Below are 20,578 nucleotides of genomic sequence, written 5' to 3' on the forward strand. Positions count from 1 at the left end.
GGAATCGTCAGGGCGCTCGGACTGTGATGTGTCGTATTGTGTTTGTTTTCTCATATCTGGTGATGGTGGTCTCTGCTGCTTTCCCGTACACTTTCACATACACGTGCGCCTGCCGCTCCACGTAGGGCATACGCTACGTCATGCACTGGGCATCGGCCCCAACGTCGGACTGGGCATCTGGCCCCAACGATGGACTGGGCTCTGGCCCCAACGATGGACAGGGCTCTGGCCCCAACGATGGACTGGGCTCTGGCCCCAAAGATGGACTGGGCTCTGGCCCCAACGATGGACTGGGCTCTGGCCCCGACGACGGACTGGGCTCTGGCCCCGACGACGGACTGGGCATCGGCCCCGACACTGGACTGGGCATCGGCCCCAACGTCATCCTGGGCCGGCGACTCTACATCATCCTGGGCCGGCGACTCTACATCATCCTGGGCCGGCGACTCTACATCATCCTGGGCCGGCGACTCTACATCATCCTGGGCCGGCGACTCTACATCATCCTGGGCCGGCGACTCTACATCACCCTGGGCCGGCGACTCTACATCACCCTGGGCCGGCGACTCAACATCACCCTGGGCCGGCGACTCAACATCACCCTGGGCCGGCGCCTCAGGGCTCGTGCATCAACGGCTCACCTCAGCATTGCCCTGGGCTGTCGCACCTCAACACCACGGCTCAACATCACAACTCGGCATCACAATGGGCCATCGCCTCAGCATCGCACTGGGCTGTCGCCCCAACTTTAACGCCAGTCACCTGGTTGTATCGGTATCCTCATCCATCCTGCATGACAAACTTATCGCAGCTACCCACTGGTAGCGAGTAGGAGTTTATGTCTATTTTGATATGCCGTTTTTGTTCTGGTGCCGTTATTCAGTGATGTTTCAGCTTTCTGCTCTGTCCCTCTCAGGTCTCGATAACCGGCTCTCCAACTCTCCTCTGTCGTAAGCTCGCACTTTCTGCATTCTCCTGACTAAGGTGCCACCCTTTTTTATTGCTAGTCTAATCATGCAGTTACCGCAAGTTGTTTCTCTCAACCAACCAGGGCATCCGCCCCACTGCCTGTGTCCATGCCTGCTTTGCACAAGCATTCACCGCGCCACACCGCGTAGGTGTTTATCATAACTGACATGGTGTTATTATTCTTGGTCGAGATGTTTTCTTGGTGTTTCATTCATTGTTTGTTTCAGCTACAAGCTCTGCTCTCTCCCTCTCTTAGGTCATGATTACCAGTTGTCTGCCGATTCTCCTCTGTTTTAACCTGACCTTTCTGCTATCCTGGCCGAGGTGCTCGTCTTTTAATGTTAGCCACTCATGCTTTGTCTAAAGCTGTCTCTCTCACCACTCTGGGCAGACGCCCGCATAGTGCAGGCTTTCAGCCGCTGGTCCGACGCAGTGCATCTTGCATTCGGCTCATTCCTCGCTTTGTCATCTGGCTCAGTGTACTGTTTCTGTTCTGTTAACTCTGTTTCGTTCTTCTCGTTCCTCGCCCAAGAGGTATACAGCACGCTCGTTCAGAATCGGCGTGGCCACCACGGCCGCTAAGCGGGGTCTGTCCCCTACTGCGATCAAGGCGCTGGGCCGTTGGTCGTCTGGCGCATACGCTTCCTGCATTTGCCTCACTCCTCATCACGTCGTTGAAGCATGCTATATCTGGTCTGTAACTTTATGTTTTCTATTCTCATTTCTGGTGACGGTGGTATTTTGCTGCACCGGCGGCATTCACTCCATCTCTTGGGGGGCTATCGCTCCGGTCACCCGGTCATGTCTGTATTCTATCCTTCTCTCATCTATCAGATCGATTTTATAGTGGTCCGTAAGCCTGTTATCTCTATATTTTGTAACATTGAACCAGCCTAGTTGCCATGGTTGTTTATCTATGATGTCAACTATCATACCACATATTATAGCCTACATTCATTCATCCATCCATTCATTTACTCATTCATCACCATGTTCTACTCTCTCTCTCCTAGGTCACGATTCCGGCTCTCTACCTACTGTCATAATCTAAGTTTTCAGCGCTCTCCTGACCAAGGTGCATCTATCAATCAAATCATAACGCTCTGCTGTGTCTCTGCTCTCAGCGCATCCGCGCCATGTCTTCTCGCATAGCCTAAGGTACCGACATTATCATCACCATCATCATCACAGGCTTCATGCCTCCGCTAGACCACCGCCCATAAGCTTAAGCCTTAGAACATCCCTATCATTTATAATCTCATTTAATCTATCATCATTTGTCTTCCAACACCTATCACTTATCACTCATCATCATCATTATTATTATTATCATTGTAATCATTGTCATCGTTATCATTATCATCTTTATCATCATCATCATTGTTATCATCGTCATCATTATCATCATTATCGTCATTGTCATCATTATCATTATCATCTTCATCATTGTCATCATTGTCATCATTATCGTCATCATTGTCATCATTGCCATTGTCATCATTGTCATTGTCATCATTATCATTATCATCATCATCTCATCATCATCACCTATCATCCTTCATCTTCCGTCTATCATCAATCAATCATCTAACTAACTTTTCATGTCTTTCAGATGGTGTCTCCTTGTAAGCGGTAGGTGAGTTCACTTCTAATCTCTATTTTGGGGCAGGCTACGCCCGCCTCCATCTCCGCTGGAGGATATGCTGTCCTATCCCGGAGTTCAACGCGAAGACGGGAACCTTCGCCAAACTGATTCATGCATTTTATCAAGTGTTATTGTTCGCCAAACTTTTATGCATTCCTGTATCATGTCTAATGTTCAATAAATGTTAATAACGTTCGTTTGCCTCTCGAGTCTTCATGGTAGAAATGGGAGCTTGCGTAAATTCTACCAGGGAGACTCGAATTTCTCGGCTGTCAAACTTAGCCTACTAGGCCAACCAACAAATCTTCCTTTTGACAGATCATACATGCGTCATCATTGCCCAGGATCGCCAACCAATCACAACGCGAGATTGGGGGTTCCCCCGTTACGCGTCACTCATGCATCGTTACCTCTCAGCCAATGGATCACATTTTGTTTAAATAGCTGTCACTCATTCTGTTTTCTGCTTTTCAGTTAAGCCAATTTTGAAGCCACCACCACCCCTCCGTCCACCGTCACCAGAGGTTCCCGTCTGTTAGGGGGCAGGCTACGCCCGCCTCCATCTCCGCTGGAGGATATGCTGTCCTATCCCGGAGTTCAACGCGAAGACGGGAACCTTCGCCAAACTGATTCATGCATTTTATCAAGTGTTATTGTTCGCCAAACTTTTATGCATTCCTGTATCATGTCTAATGTTCAATAAATGTTAATGCCTCTCGAGTCTTCATGGTAGAACTAAAAAACTACAATATTTGAGTATATCTTAATTGGCTAACATTGTGGAAGGGAGTCATTTAAAGAAACGAAAAAAATCAGAGCTCTCAGACATCATATCATAAACCAAGTATATCTTCCCAAATGTCATAGATAGGCCTACACTATACATATGTAATATTCATAAACTACACACTCCAAGCTTTCATATGGTATATAACAAGCTATGATAACCAACTGCAAAATGGCTGTAGAGGCCTTGGCAGTTTACTACTACATAGAACTAAAATGTGTAGAGCGTACTGGAGTCATATACAATATGATGTACAAGAGTATAGTAGGAATGAGTTATATTACTGTTACCACTCAAATTCTTATTAAGGACATCTTGGAGGTTTAAACAAGTCATGTTGAACCTTGGAAAAGTGGTCTAGATCCAGACATCATAGCGCAATGTAATCACAGAGGAACTGTGTCACTGATGTTGGTTGCTAAGGAAGATGCTTTGCCTAGCAACCGTTGCTATGCAAAAAGCTACACTAAATACAGTTTTATATATGTATACTGCAGACTCCAAGCTTTCATATGGTATATCATAAGCTATGATAACCAACTGAATCATGGCTCTAGAGGACTTGGCAGTGTACTACTAGAGTGCATTGAGCATTCTGGGGTCATATACAATATGATGTGAAAAAGTATAGTGGGAGTGAGTTATATTACTGTTACCACTCAAATTCTTATTCAGGACATCTTGACGATCAAAAAAAATCATATGGCGTTTTGTTGTGGGGGGGGGGTGCATGGTAGGCTACCGTTCCTCCCCGTCTATTACGCACCAATCGGCGGTAGTCTGGTGTTAGCAGTGCGGGAGCCTGCTCCACACCGCGCTGTATTTGGAAAACTTGAGCGTATTTTCACGCCGGCGACGTCTCAAATGAATGGCAAAGTAGCACGCTAGCTTTGGCTGTGGGGAGGGTTTTGAACAGGACTGACCGTGCACGCCAACGCTATCAGTGTGAAAATAGAACAAACCAGCCGAAACTAAGCAGAAAGACCTCATTCGTCTCAAGTTCGTTCCATTCGGCTTTGGTGTGTCTGACGCCTAAGGCCGGCTCCACACCAAGTCATCGCGGGACGGAAGCGATTTTTACCGTCGGTGGCGAAAATACATGGAAACATATCTGCCCTTCCACACCAACCCACGGTTGTCGGGCGTCAGCGGTGTGGGAGTGGGCCTTTTCCAAATGCAGAGTGGAGCCAGCTTCCGCGCTGCTGTCGCCCGAATACCGCCGGTTGGTGTGGAAGGACAGATGTTTCCATGTATTTTCACCAATGCCGGTAAAAATCACTTCCGTCCCGCGACGCTTCACCGCCTTGGTGGGAAAGGGGTCTGCTCGTTTTTCCAACGCCCCATTGGTCCTATGCGTCAATGTTCCGAACATTTCCCATTGATCCTACAGCACTTAGTCTCAGATAACTTTTTACCAATAAAATTAAACCCTTTGTCCCAACAGTCCAATGTTCCAACCAAAAGCTGCTTTAGATCACCGTCATCTCTGAGTCTGACAGCCTGCGCAGTGGTCATGCTGTCTGTGACAGGTTAGGTTTAGGGAAAGTTTTGGTCAAGGCACAAATTTAATACTCAGAAACATTGCAATAGCCTACTGACAAGTTAGGGTTAGGAATGGTTTTGGGTAGGGCACAATTGTAAAACTTGACAACATTGCCGGGTTTTGGTAAGGGCACAGGTTGACCGATTCAGACGGCATCTATGTGCTCGTCGCAGCGCATGCAGCTGAAGTCTACTTGGCACCGGGAAAAGCAGGACATATGATCTGGGATGATGACCAACCCCAAACAGCCATTGGTCGGAACATTGAGCTGTCGGAGCAAAGGGTTTAATATAATTATTTCGAGTTAGTGGGCTGTAGGATCAATGGGAATTTTTCTGAATATTGACGCATCGGACCAAAGAGGCGTCGGAAAAATGACATGCTAACGGTGGGAAAGCGGCCTAACAAAGGCAAAGTTGTAACATCTAATGCACTCAAAAAAGTGTCTGTTTGGTTAACTTTAGAAAGTAATGGAAAGTATTTCCTCCCGATTAAATATGTATGTTTAACATCAAGCAAAGTTTTTGATTCAATATAAGTACCTTTCATTCACGCGAATGCGTGCAAGCCAAAACGGCCACAAGGCGGCAGAGTAGGCATTTTGGACCGGAGCGAATGCGTGCAAGCCAAAACGTAGGCCATATGATATGTTACCAAACCGGCAAGACTGATTGCATTGTGGATAAGTTCTGAGGGGGCCATTCAATTTTCGGCATTGTTTTGCGTTTGGACAATTGGAGGCAACTTTATTTTGGTTCGTCAGGCAACCCGCAGCGCATACAGCTCTTCCTCTAAAAGGGGACCTGTAACATTTGGTTAGCTTTTCTCCTTTCATAACATTCATAACTTTCTGCTTGGATCGAGGGCGTTTGCATTGCATAACGCTCCACGACATGGATCTGCAATTAGTTGACAGCCCGCATCGCCTCTAAACGTGGACTTTTTTTTTCTTTCATAACATTTCACATTTCCTCCACTTTTGTCCAGTCCACAAAATCGGGTTCAGGCGTCTGTGTGTAGCCTATGAAAAAGGGAGGCTGCCTTTCAATATTCCCAGCGAGTTTACTTCTGCCTTTTCAGTGAGTAGCCTAGTCAGTGTGCGCTGCGCTCTGAAACATGGTGCTAGACAGCTGGGCCATTTGACATACGGTGTGTTACTCGTAGGCCGTTTTGATTTTCTTGCGACCCTGCGATTGCACGATCGTGAGGCAAAATCGCGTGTCGTTACCCCAAAAAGTGTAAGGCTTACACTGTGCGACTTTTGCCCCGATTTGGCACTCGCACGACTTTTTGAGAGTCGGGCCGATTTCTTGCTCAATTGCAGGTCAATCGTGAGTCTCGCATCGTGCAGTGTACATGGGGTAACGACAAGCGATTTCGCCTCACGATCGTGCAATCGCAGGGTCGCAAGAAAATCAAAACGGTTTGAAATTCTGGTCGTGGCTCGTGTGTAAATCGCACAGTTAAAGCAGTGCTACGACCCGATTTGACACTTCACATGCACACATTAATAGGGCCATGCGATTCGCTGTTGAGCGCGACCTCATCTCCACCTCAGGTGCGCATGTTCCCTCCTCTGCAGACCGGGGAAACATGCTGTCGCGTCGTACGGTGGAAGCATTTCGCTCGCATCCGACTGTTGGCTCGTGTAGTGTGAGGACGTACACACAAAGACATACACCCAAAAAGTATTATATATATATATATATATATATTTAAATAATGATTATATTATTTGTAATTTATGTTATACCATATAATGTGTGTGGGCATGGGCAATATTAGATGGGCCCCGGGCCACTCTGCACAGAACAAGGCCGACAGGCGGACAACAGATGCGTCCCTCTATGCCAGTTCCAAGCTTTTTTTCTCCCAAACGCCCCGCCGGCCTCCTCCTAACCTGTCAAGCTATACGATATGTCCGATAACATCAGTAACACAACGTATGTCAAATGGCCCATCTGTCTACTTGTAGTTCGAGCACCATGTTTCAGTGCGCAGCGCACACTGACTACTCACTGAAACAGTGGCAGAATGTTTACAAACTCGCTGGGAATATTAAAAGGGAGGCTCGTACATACTCTAGTCTTCTGAGCCCGAGTTTGTGGACTGGAGAAGTGGAGTAAAATGAATGTTATGAAAGAAAAAAAGCTAACCAAATGTTACAGGTCCACGTTTAGAGGAAGAGCTGTATGCGCTGCTGGTCGCCTGTTAACTAATTACGGTTCCATGTCGTGGAGCGTTATGCAATGCAAACGCCCCTCTATCCGAGCACAAACATCTGTGTCAAATACTGCCTGCCGACTTCTAAATCGTTCATTTCCGGGAGTTTCTGATGAAACAAAATAGCTGAGCACAACGCGACACTATCATACACAACATGATAAAGTCCCCTTCACGTTTGACATCCTCATGAGCCGAATTGTATCACAAGACCGTGAACATTAAGTGACACTCACAGTGGTGTTGGTGTGCTGTGGAGAAGGAACGAAGTTGCCTCCCACTGTCCAAACGCAAAACAATGCCGAAAATTGAATGCCCCCCTCAGTTGTCTCACAATGCAATCAGCTTAGCCTTGCCGGTTTGGTAACATATCATATATGTTTTGGCACGTATTCGCTCCAGGCCAAAAATGCCTCTCTGCCTCCGCCTTATGGACACAGGAAGGAACAATTGAAGGAATGCGTTTCAGGCGGACGGATGGACAGACCCTCTTCTAGAGATGCTGGGACGAATATAAAAAAATGGGCCCCAACTTTAAAAAGGTTAAGAATCCCTGGTCTAGAGCAGAGGCATGGCTACCACTGGGGCGACTCACTTTCAGCTCCCTGTCAGTGGTCTTCAGCAGCGTCTCCATCAAGTCCTTGTTTGCGGAGATCAGATGGGCAGGTCTTTGAAAATGTCTTTGGCCAAGTTTTCGATGACTGCGACAACATCTTTTTGCCACATGAATTTTCTCTCCTTGTTCCCCTATTTGATGAAGACCTGACAAGCAGCAAAATCAAATCTAATGTAAACATATACATAATGACATCAATGATACAAAGGCAAATGCCTCATCATTCTCATTGGCAACTCCGATGCATTGTTAGCAAAGTTAGAAACTTAATGCATGCGTGTGGCTGCTTAAATGCACAGAAACCTAATGCATGCGCCAGTAGCGAACCATGGAGATTTGGAATGGGGAATGGCTACTATCACGCGTGTGACGTCACCATACCCAAGGTCCTCATATGCGCAAATGTCAGCGTATTACATAGCATTTAGCAAACACCTTTTTTGTGGGGTTTTTTATTTATTTATTTTTTGTTAAGATCTTGTTTTTGAAGTCTATGTAAACGAACGAATTCGGCTGTCGATAACTAACTGATTTGGGTAACCTCAACGTCAGTAATAGCAGTTGGAAACAGAACAGAAAACTGTTAAAACGTTGCACATCCTACATTCTCACATTTGGCGTCCTATTTGTACAGCAGGGGAATGCATCTACTTTTGACTTTTGACTTTTGATCAATCACTCTATCATAGAAATGGTTCTTTGACTCGAGAGACTGGATAACTTTTGCCTCCATAGAAATCTTGCACAAGTCAGAGCCCCTCTCCTGACCACACGTGTTGCGCAGATATGTCTTAACTCTTTTCAAACAAGAAAATGACCTCTCCCCAGAAGTACTACTGACGGGAATTGGAACTAGGAGCTGGCATTAGCCTAGCGAGCTAAACCCATACAGCTGAAAGCTGAGTAGCTGGGAAGCCGTGTGGCCGACAAATTAACAAAAGAAGTCAACGGCATAATGGTAATGGACTAGGTCCGAAACGTTTGTAGCTCCAGATATTTTCCGTTGACTTCTTTTGTTAATTTGTCGGCCACAATACACTTTTTGAACCTGCAAGCCTTGTGTGCGCCTCATCTTTTTTGACTGTCCTAGTATCACTATTTTTGGTGAGCAGTCGCACCAAGCAACAAGCGATTCTAAGTTAAGGCGCAGACGCCAACCTTCTTTGTTTTCCTTACCTCCTGCATGCTGACAGGGTATCTTTGTCAGACATAATTAAAAACAAAGGAAAATGACTTATGAGCCTTAATCGAATATATAAAAACTATGGAGATGTTGTCACAAAAATAAGTTTGGATGATATGTTCTTTTAATGAAACAATATATGATGTCTTTTCTGCTACTATAAAGGCAAAACTGCAGCCTTTACTAAATTATCACTGGATTATATCCTTTTACCTGCGATCCAGATGTCCTGAACAGACTTTCAGGAGGCTCGGGACCGTCCGAAACACAGTCTCTCCTTCATTTGGTTCTTCGTTCTGGTCTTTGATTTGCTCTTCATTTTGCTCTTCGGTCAGTTCATCTGTCTTTTCTTGGGTTTACTCTTCGGTCTGTTGTCTGTTGTTTTTCGGCGTTTGGCTCTTTGTTCTGTTCGGCGGTTGGGTCTTCGTTCAGTTCATCGTTCTGTTCGTTGGTTTGGTCTTTGGTCTGTTTGTCGCTTTGGTCTTCGTTCTGTTCGTTGATTGTTCTGTTTGTCAGTGTGTTCTCCTGTATGTTCTGGTTCTCCTTGAGTGGTGATGAATGGATAGATTTGGGTTAAGATAGATTGATAGATAGATCAGCTTGATCATTAGTTTACATACCCTGGCGATTGGGGCTGATAACATCCATACAACTTCAGACAAATGGGTCTGAATGGCCATTACAGATAACCATTTTCACTTGAGGTAGCCAAAGGATCTGGATCTGGTAGCCAAAGGAATAGCATAGATCCTTCTCAATTGCTTTGGCACATTGTCATTAATTTCGCACTTCTGTCCAAATGAACTGGACGGTGCAGCACAACTGCATGGATCCTCACAACCGTATCTCTTTCATTTCGTGAAGTATTCACGAAAAAAAATAACTTTAATTTTCGTGGTGCATTCACGTTATTGCCCGTTTTTCGTGGTTGGGCAACGAAACGCTGCCTATTCATTTGAATTGCCCGACTGCTGCCTAGCGACCCACTAGTTTGACGCCCTTTCAGTACCGTCACATGGTAATCAAACATTTCAAACAAGCAATTTAGGGTTAGGGTTAGGTTTAGGGTTAAGGTTAGGGTTAAGGTTAGGGTTAGGTTTACGGTCGTATGACATAAGGCGTAAGTACAGAAAGGTCGTCGAATTAGTGAGTCCTGAGTGTATCAGCAGTGTTCTGTCAGCAACCCTCCCCGCCCCTGCAGATGCTTGGATAACCATAGCAGCAGTGGGGCAATTCAAATGAATAGGCAGCGTTTCGTTGCCCAACCACGAAAAACGGGCAATAACGTGAACGCACCACGGAAATTAAAGTTATTTCTTTGGGTTACTTCACGAAATGACAGAGATAGGGCTCATCCTCATCATGCTCATATCGCTCCAAAAATAGTTTACCTATGTGTCAAAACTAAATTTTCTTCTCACACAAATCATCAGTGCCCCCAAAATGAATTGTCCCACAAGCTGAGAAGAATTCCTCAATGGGTTTGAGAAATGGTGAATATGGAGGTAGTGGGACATTATGCCCCTCGAGACCCCTCTCGTTTTCTGAAACTAAGTCTAGGTAAAGACGATCCAGGAAATGGAGGAGCTTCTCTGTGTTATATGGCCCTAAGCTTGCCATATGTGTAGCCACACCGTACCATTTTCAGAAATAGCTGCACACGTGGTTATGGTGCCTTCCCCTCGCCGCGATTGCTGGAAAAAAGAAAGGCCCTCAACCGTTTCCTCAGCTCTAGCCACTACGCCATGTAGGCGTACACCCTTTGGGACACCGTCACTGGTGCATCGTCTTATGTTCCTTCACCTGTTTGAGGACAGTGAGTAAAGCAGACACATCACATCACATTACATTATGTGACACAGCTTTACTTAACAGATGAATGGAGATGAAAACATACATATAGGCCTACAACCAGACAGGAGCCGCCTGGCCTGGTCTCCTCCACCCCCTGGGCCCTCATGACTCGTACTGCTTTAATCCGGTGGGCGGTCTCGCTAATAATCAGCCCGGACAGCAGGGACATGAATCATTTTTTTTTTTTTTTTAAGAAAAAGGGTCCCATGTTCCCTGCTCCCATACAAAGACCGGGCAACATAGGACCCACGGAACATAGGTAGGGTACACTCCCCCAGATACAATGCGGGGAACTAGGACCCTTCTTTAGAAAAAGTGTCCTAAGTTCCCCGGTCCCATACGAAGATCGGGGAACACAGGAACCGGGGAACATGTGTATGCTCCCCTCTGCCAGACCTACTAGTGGAAGTCATGAAGCTGTGTGGAACTGCAGGTCGGGCAAGAGACAGACAAGTGCTGAACATTGTTGAAAAACTATGATTCTGTCACTCAAAAGAAGATTTTTATTCACCTGAGACAGCCAAAAGTCACTAAACCTGTTGTGAAGCATTCTAAATGGGCTTGTTCTTGATGTTACTCGTGGTGCAAATTTGTGCAGAGCACATGCTCAATGCGACGTCGTACAGCATTCTGATTATAAAATGTGTTCAGGTATCTGCCAAGGTGGTCGTTACAAATGCCAATAACGAGAGTGCTGCCCTGCGCATTTGACATTACGGCGATTCTATGGCTGGAGTTACGTTCATCACGTTATCGCTTAGCTTACGTAGGCTAGTTGAGCGGTGAAAGGCCGCCAGACAGTGGAATCGTAAAATAGGCTATATGTAGCAGGCAGCACTAAAGCTGGGCTTACACTGTGCGACTTTTGCCCCGATTTTGCCCCGATTTGGCACTCGCACGACTTTTTGAGAGTCGGGCCGATTTCTTGCTCAATCGCAGGTCAATCGTGAGTCTTGCATCGTGCAGTGTACATGGGGTAATGACAAGCGATTTCGCCTCACGACCGTGCAATCGCAGGGTCGCAAGAAAATCAAAACGGTTTGAAATTCTGGTCGTGGCTCGTGCGTAAATCGCACAGTTAAAGCAGTGCTACGACACGATTTGACATTTCACATGCACAAATGAATAGGGCCGTGCGATTCGCTGTTGAGCGCGACCTCATATCTCCACCTCAGGTGCGCATGTTCCCTCTGCAGACCGGGGAAACATGCCTGTCGCGTCGTACGGTGGAAGCATTTGGCTCGCATCCGACTGTCGGCTCGTGTAGTGTGAGGACGTGAGTCATGAGTTGTGAACTTTTAAACAGTGAAATTCCATCGTGCAGTGTGAGCAGAAGCTTAAGACCCACGAGTGAAAATATCGCACAGTGTATTCCCGGCTTAAGTCAGCTTCTGATGTTGCCCTCAAATATCCCCATTACTTCCACAATTTCAGTCCAAAGGAGGAATTTGGAATCACACTTGATGGTTCAATGTCCAATTAGCTCACTGGAAGCACAGCGACTTTTCCCGTTAGGAATTCACCCATGGTGACAAGTCATCACAGGAACAAGTTTTCTGCTGCTCTGCCATAGCCTCGCTGCTGCACTAGCATGGGACCTTCTCCATGTCGTTTTGAATTAACTTTTTCAAATCAGTAGCCTTATTTGGCATTGCGCAACGACTGCGGTCAACGATAGTCAGCAATGCATTCTGGAGCGTGTGTGTGTGTGTGTGTGTGTTTGTGTGTGTGTGTGGTATCAAAGGTCCCTGTGAAAAATCCTACAATTCAACTGGGAGGACAAATGCATCAACATCAGCAACTTGAAGGCCAACCATTACACAAATAATCATGCAGCACCAACTCCGCTGGACAGGCCACATCATCCGCATGCCTGACATCCGTCTCCATGTGCTCCTAGCTAAAAGAAAGTCAGCGGGTCAAAGAAATCCGACAAAGACAACATCAAGACCAATGTGAAGACGTTCAACATAACGTCTGATGTTACGTGCACTCACACCAACGGCGCGGACGTCCACTTAATGTCCACTTCATGTGTCCGTTAGCATTCCGAAACGGTTAGAATACATGAAAACAGATCATGCCTTGCACACAGGAGCGCGGTGTAGGCGCGTTCAATGAGCGGCTCCTATTGAAAATGAATGGCTGCTTTATTGTTTTGTTAAGGTTGTGTTTACATGGTACTTGTGTACACGTGGTTACAAGGGTACCTGTGTATGAGTATGTGTACTTGATGGTACACCATAAGTGTATTTGTTTCATCATGTGTTTTTATTTTTGAATTTGGAAAATAAAAAATGTTGATTACAAAAAAGAAAATGAATGAATGCTGCCCGCGGATAGAACGTGGACGTTAACTGTGCAGTGTGAAAGGCAGCCCACAAACCTCTCAGACTCGCAATGCTCCCGGAGACGTTAAGTGAACACGAACATCTTGGTGTGTATGTACCGTTAGGATCTGGCTATGGACAGATACAGCTGGAGGAAAGCAGTGGTTGGCGGCACAGCACATATACATATGATGCAGAACTCCACTGTGCCACTCAAGCAAAGCAACAGTGTCGAAACAAACGAGGGTCCACTGAAGCTGGTTGTACTTAGGGCCCCAAATTTGCTTCTACTCTCCTGCGTAGTAGTGCAGTACTATGGTAGTCTTTTCGGTGCACTTTACGAGGCTACAAGGGTTCATAAAATTATAAATGGGTTAACCAGAGACTTTGGGTTTACGTCATGAATGCTTTCAGAGTGATGACGTCAAAGTGTTAGATTTGCCACCTGTTGCTCTCCCTCTCTCCTCTAGCTCTCTCTCTCTCCATTCTCTGTTCATACTTTCCATTTTAACTTACTCACTCCTCTCTTTCCCCTTCATTACCTCACGTCCCTCCCTCCCTCCCTCTCCTTTCCTCTCCTCCTCTCCCCTCCTCTCCTCTCCTCCTCTCCCTCTCCCCCACCCTCTCCTCCTCCTCTTCTGTTTTCCCCCTCCCTCCTCTTCTCCCCCTCCCTCTTACTCCAAGGTCCAGAGGAGCTCTACTGGGCTTGTGGCAGGCTGCTGAGATGCTGAGATTACATTCATGGTGAGAAGCCCTTTGGTGCGTGACACAGATAGCATTTACACGCATGCACATAGGCAGGCACACACACACACAGGCACACACACACACACACACACACACACACACACACACACACACACACACACACACACACACACACACACACACAATGAGCTAGCAAACAGGTGAGTTGATCACTTTCACCCCACATAGCCATGGGAGTACCAGCGGGCAGACAGAGAGAAGTAGAAAGATATATCAAGTAAAAACAATTTCATTGATAATACATGTACTGTATATCAAAATGATTTTACACAGCTTCTTTGCGGTATCACCACTTTATTTTCTAATGTGCTGACATTTTGCATTTGGCATCTCTCCTTCATGTCACTATCAACATTTTTCTTTCCGTTTTTTCCCCCCTGTGTCTGTCTCTCCTTTCCTCTGTCTCTCTCATTCTGTCATTTTAATCCATCTTTTGTGTGCAGTGAATACAAAGGTCAGGTGTGACGTGTGTCTGAAGGTCTTTAGGATTTCAGCACAGATGTTGGCTGAGCTGCCCTCAAGCAATTAACCTGCCAACCAGTGAAGCGTTTGATGCCGATGCTTAGGTTCAGATAACTCTGACCTTCTGTCACACAACAGTAAGCACCTACTAACATGCTGAAAAATCATCAGCATCGACAAGTGTAGTATATAAAATTATTCTCCCAATGGATATAAGTGTGAAAATGCCACAGTGTATGGACGCATTTCAACGCTTGATGTGAAACAGTTCAAGAATTTTGAAATGTGGGACTTTGCAAAGTTGTATTACACTACGTTACATTACATTCAGGGCTCTAAATTAACTTTTTTCATCACCAGCCAAAATGGCCAATAAATACTGGGCAAACACATACTGACTATTGGGACAAAGTGGCTAGTAAGATGCTCTTTTTTACCAGCATTTGACTAGTTGGCTGGTGTTAATTTAGAGCCCTGATTACATTACACTTAGTTGACACTTTTTATCCAAAACGACTTGCAGTTATTTACAGGATATTGGTTACAGTTCCTGAAGCAATGGGGTTAGGCACCTTGCTCAAGCGCACCTCAGCCTTGGAGTGCGGTATGGAGTGAAAGGGTGGGATTCGAACCTGCAACCCTCTGATCTAAAGCCCATCTCCTTAACCAATAGGCCACGGCTGCCCCACAATAGCCTACGCCTGGAGAGACTCAGTCACGGGGCTGAGGTAGAGCATGGCTGACGGGCCGTTCAATACTGAAAGCCGTCACCTTAATGTGCACCTACGGCCAATTGACTGCCACACAAACCACAGCACTGACGGCAGAGAATTGAGGAAAGGACAAGATGCAATTTCCTTTGTCCGCCAGATCAATATCACACACACACACATTCGGATACACGGACACACACATACACAGACACATGGATACATGGATAAACACAGACAAAAAAATAGATATACACACATGCATGCATTTACGCATATCCACAGAGAGAGAGATAGAGAGTTGTTACTGATCGAGCATGTAAACAGGTTCCTTAATACGTTTGCACCGTAAGTACATTAAGTACATTTCTACATGATCCCCATCAAAGGCTCAACACTAGATTAGATTTTAATCACACATGCGTTTCACACTGAGGATATGGTAAGAGAAATTCATGTCTAGCCTGCCACAGTGATCCTTTCATGTCTACACATTTCATTGCTATGGATTAGGTACAAATAAATGTGCAAAATGTGTTTTGTCTCATCAAATGTTTATGTTCATGAACCTGTTGCTGGTGAGAAGCACAGGCATCTATTAGATGAATGTAATGCGATGCTCATGTCACCGATAATAACACAAGACAAGAGAGTGCGAGGGGTTGCTATGACGACTATACTTCCCTGATTAAATGAAACTGAGATGAGAAAGAAATGGAGATGGGGGAGCGAGGGTGCTCTTTTACTTGGGTTCATAATTCAGGTAATTCAGGTTTGAATGTTGTGGAAATTCATATAACTTGCCATACTGAAGAAAATGTAAATAATTAATTGGGAGGGAGAGCAACAAGAAATGGTGGATTAGGTTGACATAAATGCTTCGGAACCAATTTCAGCTTCTCACCAGTTCTAGGTCAACCATCCGTAATACTTCCAATTTTGTTTCTCTCATACAGTGATTTTTTTTTTTCTCAGCCATCTACTTTGATCTTAAAGCCACAGAATAACTTTAACATTTCCTGACCTGAATACAACGTAATATTTTTTCAAACTTTGACTTATGAGATCAGAGATTCAGAATCAAATTGGTTTCATCAAGCTTATCAACATAAACAAGACATTTATCTTTAGCAGATGCTGACTTGCTTGTTCAACGCAAGAATAATTGTGTACAGTACAACAGAAGTGAAAGACAAGCTGTATGTGTATCTGCACTGTAATGTGTTTGGACATAGAAAGGATAATGCTGAAACCTGTAACATATCAGTCACAACCACCCATCCCCATTGCCATTGGTTGTCCGTGTGTAATGCAGTATGGGTTTAAGCACAGCTGATAAAATGAGGAATGTGGAACGAAGCAAAGACCATGATGTCATGCGTACGAAGCATCAGCGTCAGCAGAAGTTAATTTCCTGTCTGTGGCTTCCTGTTCACATGCTATATATTATGTTTGTTCTCTATTTCTTCACTTACCCTTAACAATAGGGTGCTCAGGTTAATGTTCAAAATAACCATGTGTGAACCAGTAATGACTTTCTTGAACGTATGCGATGATAATAAACAATAAATGTGAAAAAAAACAATAGGTTAAAATGAATGGATTAAACAGCTAATCATGCTGCGGGCAAGAGCCGTTGATTAACATTCAAAAAAGTCTGGAGTGTCTGATAAGTCATTGTATTTCGAGCATTTAAATACAACATAGTTAACCCTTAAGTGCTTCATAACCTGTGATTGGATACAGATTACGAAGACGGAAAAATGAACACATACAAAAAGTTAAAATGCAGATTGAGAGGTTGGTATAGACACTGTGTGCTGGCACTATACCACCTGCTGCTGTTCGAGTGGTCCACCATTAGCCCTGCATACAAGGACACATAAGTCCTCTGGTGTCATTTAACAGTCCATTACACATAGCCCCCCGACCGGCGTACACACACACACACACACACACAAACACATGCTGCTGGGTCAGGGTAAGTAGGAAAGTACAGAGAGATGAGGTGATACGATCTGATGAGATTTTTCCAGCCTGCAATCAATCTCTCTCTCTCTCTCTCTCTCTCTCTCTCTCTCTCTCTCTCTCTCTCTCTCTCTCTCTCTCTCTCTCTCTCTCTCTCTCTCTCTCTCTCTCTCTCTCTCGACTGTACAAGTGGGCACATTTTGTTTGTGTCCTATTAAATTCCGTGTAGGCCTGGTATGTAGCTTTTGTGAAAATGTTAGGATTTGTTGTTAATACATTATCAAATGTATGCAACGTATGTATTGTTGGTGCAAGCTGTACGCCAGGCGTACACCGCAGAGAAGGCTGGACACCACCTGACAATATCTGCTTCTGGCGTAAGGCTACAGCTACCTGCGAAGGTGGTTGAGGAAGGACCTCCTCTGCATGCATTGTGAATGTGTATTCCCTATGTTTGTCTAGTAATTGATACAATAAAGATGTTTGTGTCACAAGTCTTATTTTCTCTCGCTGACCCATGGGCACCGGAGGAGGTGCGACAGGCAGCAATGCCCAGCAGGTATTAACAGCTACCTGTACAATCCTGAATACTGTGCAAAGGGTATTTGCTCAACAGTCTGACATGCTAGGTTATGAATTCAGTGGCCTATGATTCTTTATATATATATATATATATATATATATATATATATATATATATATATATATATTATTTTTTTTTTTATAGGGCCTTTTTATGCCTCTATTGACAGGACAGTATGAAATGTTGACAGGAAATGAGTGGGAGTGAGAGACGGGGGAGGATTGGGAAATGACCCCGTCCGGACTCGAACTGGGGTCCCCATGGGGCGGGCATGAAAGCCCAAATGTGGGGGGCATAGCACGCTGCTCCACAGCGCCCCCCATGGCCTATGATTCTAAAAGTAGTTATTATTTTTATTTTAATCTACACTGCCCACTCTTATAAACACAAGACAAATTCTCTCCCGGGCAATAAAGGTTTCATTCATTCATTCATTCAAACATTGATGAGGTTCAGAATGGGCATCATTGTGTGGGCAAGATAGAGTTCTTTTCACACAAGCCGGTACATGTAAAGTTCTAAGCAAATTCCAAACAAGACATTTGGCCTTGTGAAATAAATCTGCTGTGGGAATCGGGAGTGAAATGGCATTGTACTTGGTTGGTTCTTGTTAGTTAGTTCTCTATGTGGATGGCTATTGAGTCATTTTAGATCATTTATTTGACCTTTTTCTTTCTTTTTTTTTAAATTTTAGCATGTCTTTGGGCGAGGCTGTGAGTAGACTATTAGAGGTGAGAGGAAATGAGCTGGAGAAAGAGTTAAGGTTGGGAACCATTGACAGTGTTGGGAACTGATCCAGGCATTATTCAAATCTGGGTATTGGGGTACACTGCAATACAAAGCAGTAGGCCTACCCCTAGAATCAGCTGTTCGGCATCAAAACCATGTCCACTCCCCTCTCACGAAATGGAGAGTAGATGGACTACAAAGCCAACAAGCTGAACAAGACCACGGAAGGATGCTATTTGTTCCACTCTGTTGACTGAGCGCAAACACACGCGTAAACACGCACACACACACCCACACACACATGCACACGCGTGCGCGCACACACACACACACACACACACACACTCTCTCTCTCTCTCTCTCTCTCTCTCTCTCTCTCTCTCTCTCTCTCTCTCTCTCTCTCACACACACACACTCTCTCTCTCTCACACACACACACACACACACACACAAAGCAACAGTCTGGCAAATAGACCTTTTGTCCAGCTCATAGATACTGTAAGCTGGTAAACCAGCCTGGCGAAAGGACACATGGCAGTGTTTCTGTTCAAAAGGAAGTAGCCTAACCATGAGGGGGCAATAATGGGCTATGAGACGGCATGAGGGCTATATCAACGGCATTGCACAATGTGGAGCCTAGAAGTGCTATTATTGATTTTCGTATTTTCTTCTTTTCGTTTGCTATGTCTGCCTCAAAAGAGGGCATGCTCCCTTCCACGCCTTACTTTCGTCTCTTCGCCTCCGCACAATGTTCCTTTACACGTGTTGCGTGTGTTCTCAGGGACAAAATGACAGTCCTAATGCAAACAGCTGTTGCTAGGTTGTCGTCGATTGCTCATGGGCCCTTTCGCGAACGTGTTTGCTCAGGGTCTCTGGCTGATACCGCAACGTCTGCTTCCAACACGTCTGGTTAGCGCCTTCATATCCTCTCGCCCTCTTTTTAGTTTTTCCTCTACTGTCTGCAACATTGCCTCATGACTGCTGACCCTGTGTAAACGTCATGCTTCACTTAAGTAACAGTGACCCAACGACTAGACATCGAATGCAAACAGTAGGCTCTTTATCTTAGGTTAGTGGTTCTAACAAGCAGATACTTCAGGCTATTGTTTTGCCTAGAAAACTCGACCGCATGAATGAAAACAGCAGAGGATTGAGAGGAATTAAATCCAACATTCTCTCTATGAAATCGTGACATACAACAGGTTGGCCAGTAGCCTAATTTCTTAGGCATATTTAAATTAATACAGATTTTGAAAAAAGACAGAGCAAAAGACTCCAACTGCAATTATTTAGGACTAATAATAGATTTAAACGTGCATTTGAGCATACAGTTAAAACAGTATTAATTCAACACTTAGAGAGTAGCCTACTCTGGACCAAAAATCTCTAGAATATGTTCAATTGACTCTCAAGGTACATCATGCCAACTGACTGTCCGAACCTGAATGACTGTTTGATGTTGGCAGTGCCTCTGATTGTTTACGAATATTGCTGTTTTACACGGATAATAATGATACGATTTTAAACCATTCAACACAACAGAAAAAAAAAATGTTTTGCCCATCGGAGTGTGGGGTGCGCCTGTTGAAGCAAATTTTATGAAATCATTGTAATTGAACATCTTAAATTTGAAACATTTAATGTCCAGCTTTTTGTGTGTTTTAATAGGCTTGATCTATGAGATATTGGGAGCCGCTCGAGCGAGGGAGCGCGCGCCTGCGTTGCTGTCCGTGGTGCTGAAACCGCAACTCATGACGTGGGTTCAGTCTGCGCGTCACCAAGAGGGGCGAGATGAGAGGAAACTCAAAGATGCCTTTTGCGCAGAGGACAAAATGGATGGGACCGTGTTGCTTGTCTGAGGTTTCTGTGGCGTATTATTAACGAACTACTGAGATACCACTGCCTATTGTACACATAAACACATGGAAACAGGTCAATTAAAATAGCAACCGCTTACCAAAAAGTAGATTCAGCAAATATCTGAGAGAAAATGCTAATTTACTTCACTTTTCAATAACTCCCTATACCGTGTGTTGTAAAAGGGCCATATCAGCCTAGCCTCTCCTAGAGAAGCTTATTGGTTCAACGTTGTTTATCTGCAGGCATCAATGCGGTGGCTGACGATAACGTGAGATCCAGACGCACATTACCATGTTTATCATACATGAATTCCAGTGCTCTGTTGTCTTCGTTTGAATAAGGAGAAGA

At 44.9% G+C, this 20,578-nt stretch overlaps 1 long non-coding RNA gene across 1 annotated transcript; it reads left to right on the forward strand.

Moving 5' to 3' along the window:
* The first annotated feature begins 561 nt into the window (after positions 1-561).
* Positions 562-3,037, forward strand: LOC134459091 (uncharacterized). Its single transcript, XR_010036763.1, has 3 exons — positions 562-1,662; positions 1,983-2,127; positions 2,582-3,037. It is a non-coding gene; the product is annotated as an uncharacterized LOC134459091 (long non-coding RNA).
* Positions 3,038-20,578: the final 17,541 nt, after the last annotated feature.

The sequence above is a fragment of the Engraulis encrasicolus genome, chromosome 11 (assembly GCF_034702125.1).
Source record: "Engraulis encrasicolus isolate BLACKSEA-1 chromosome 11, IST_EnEncr_1.0, whole genome shotgun sequence".
Lineage (NCBI taxonomy): Eukaryota > Metazoa > Chordata > Actinopteri > Clupeiformes > Engraulidae > Engraulis > Engraulis encrasicolus.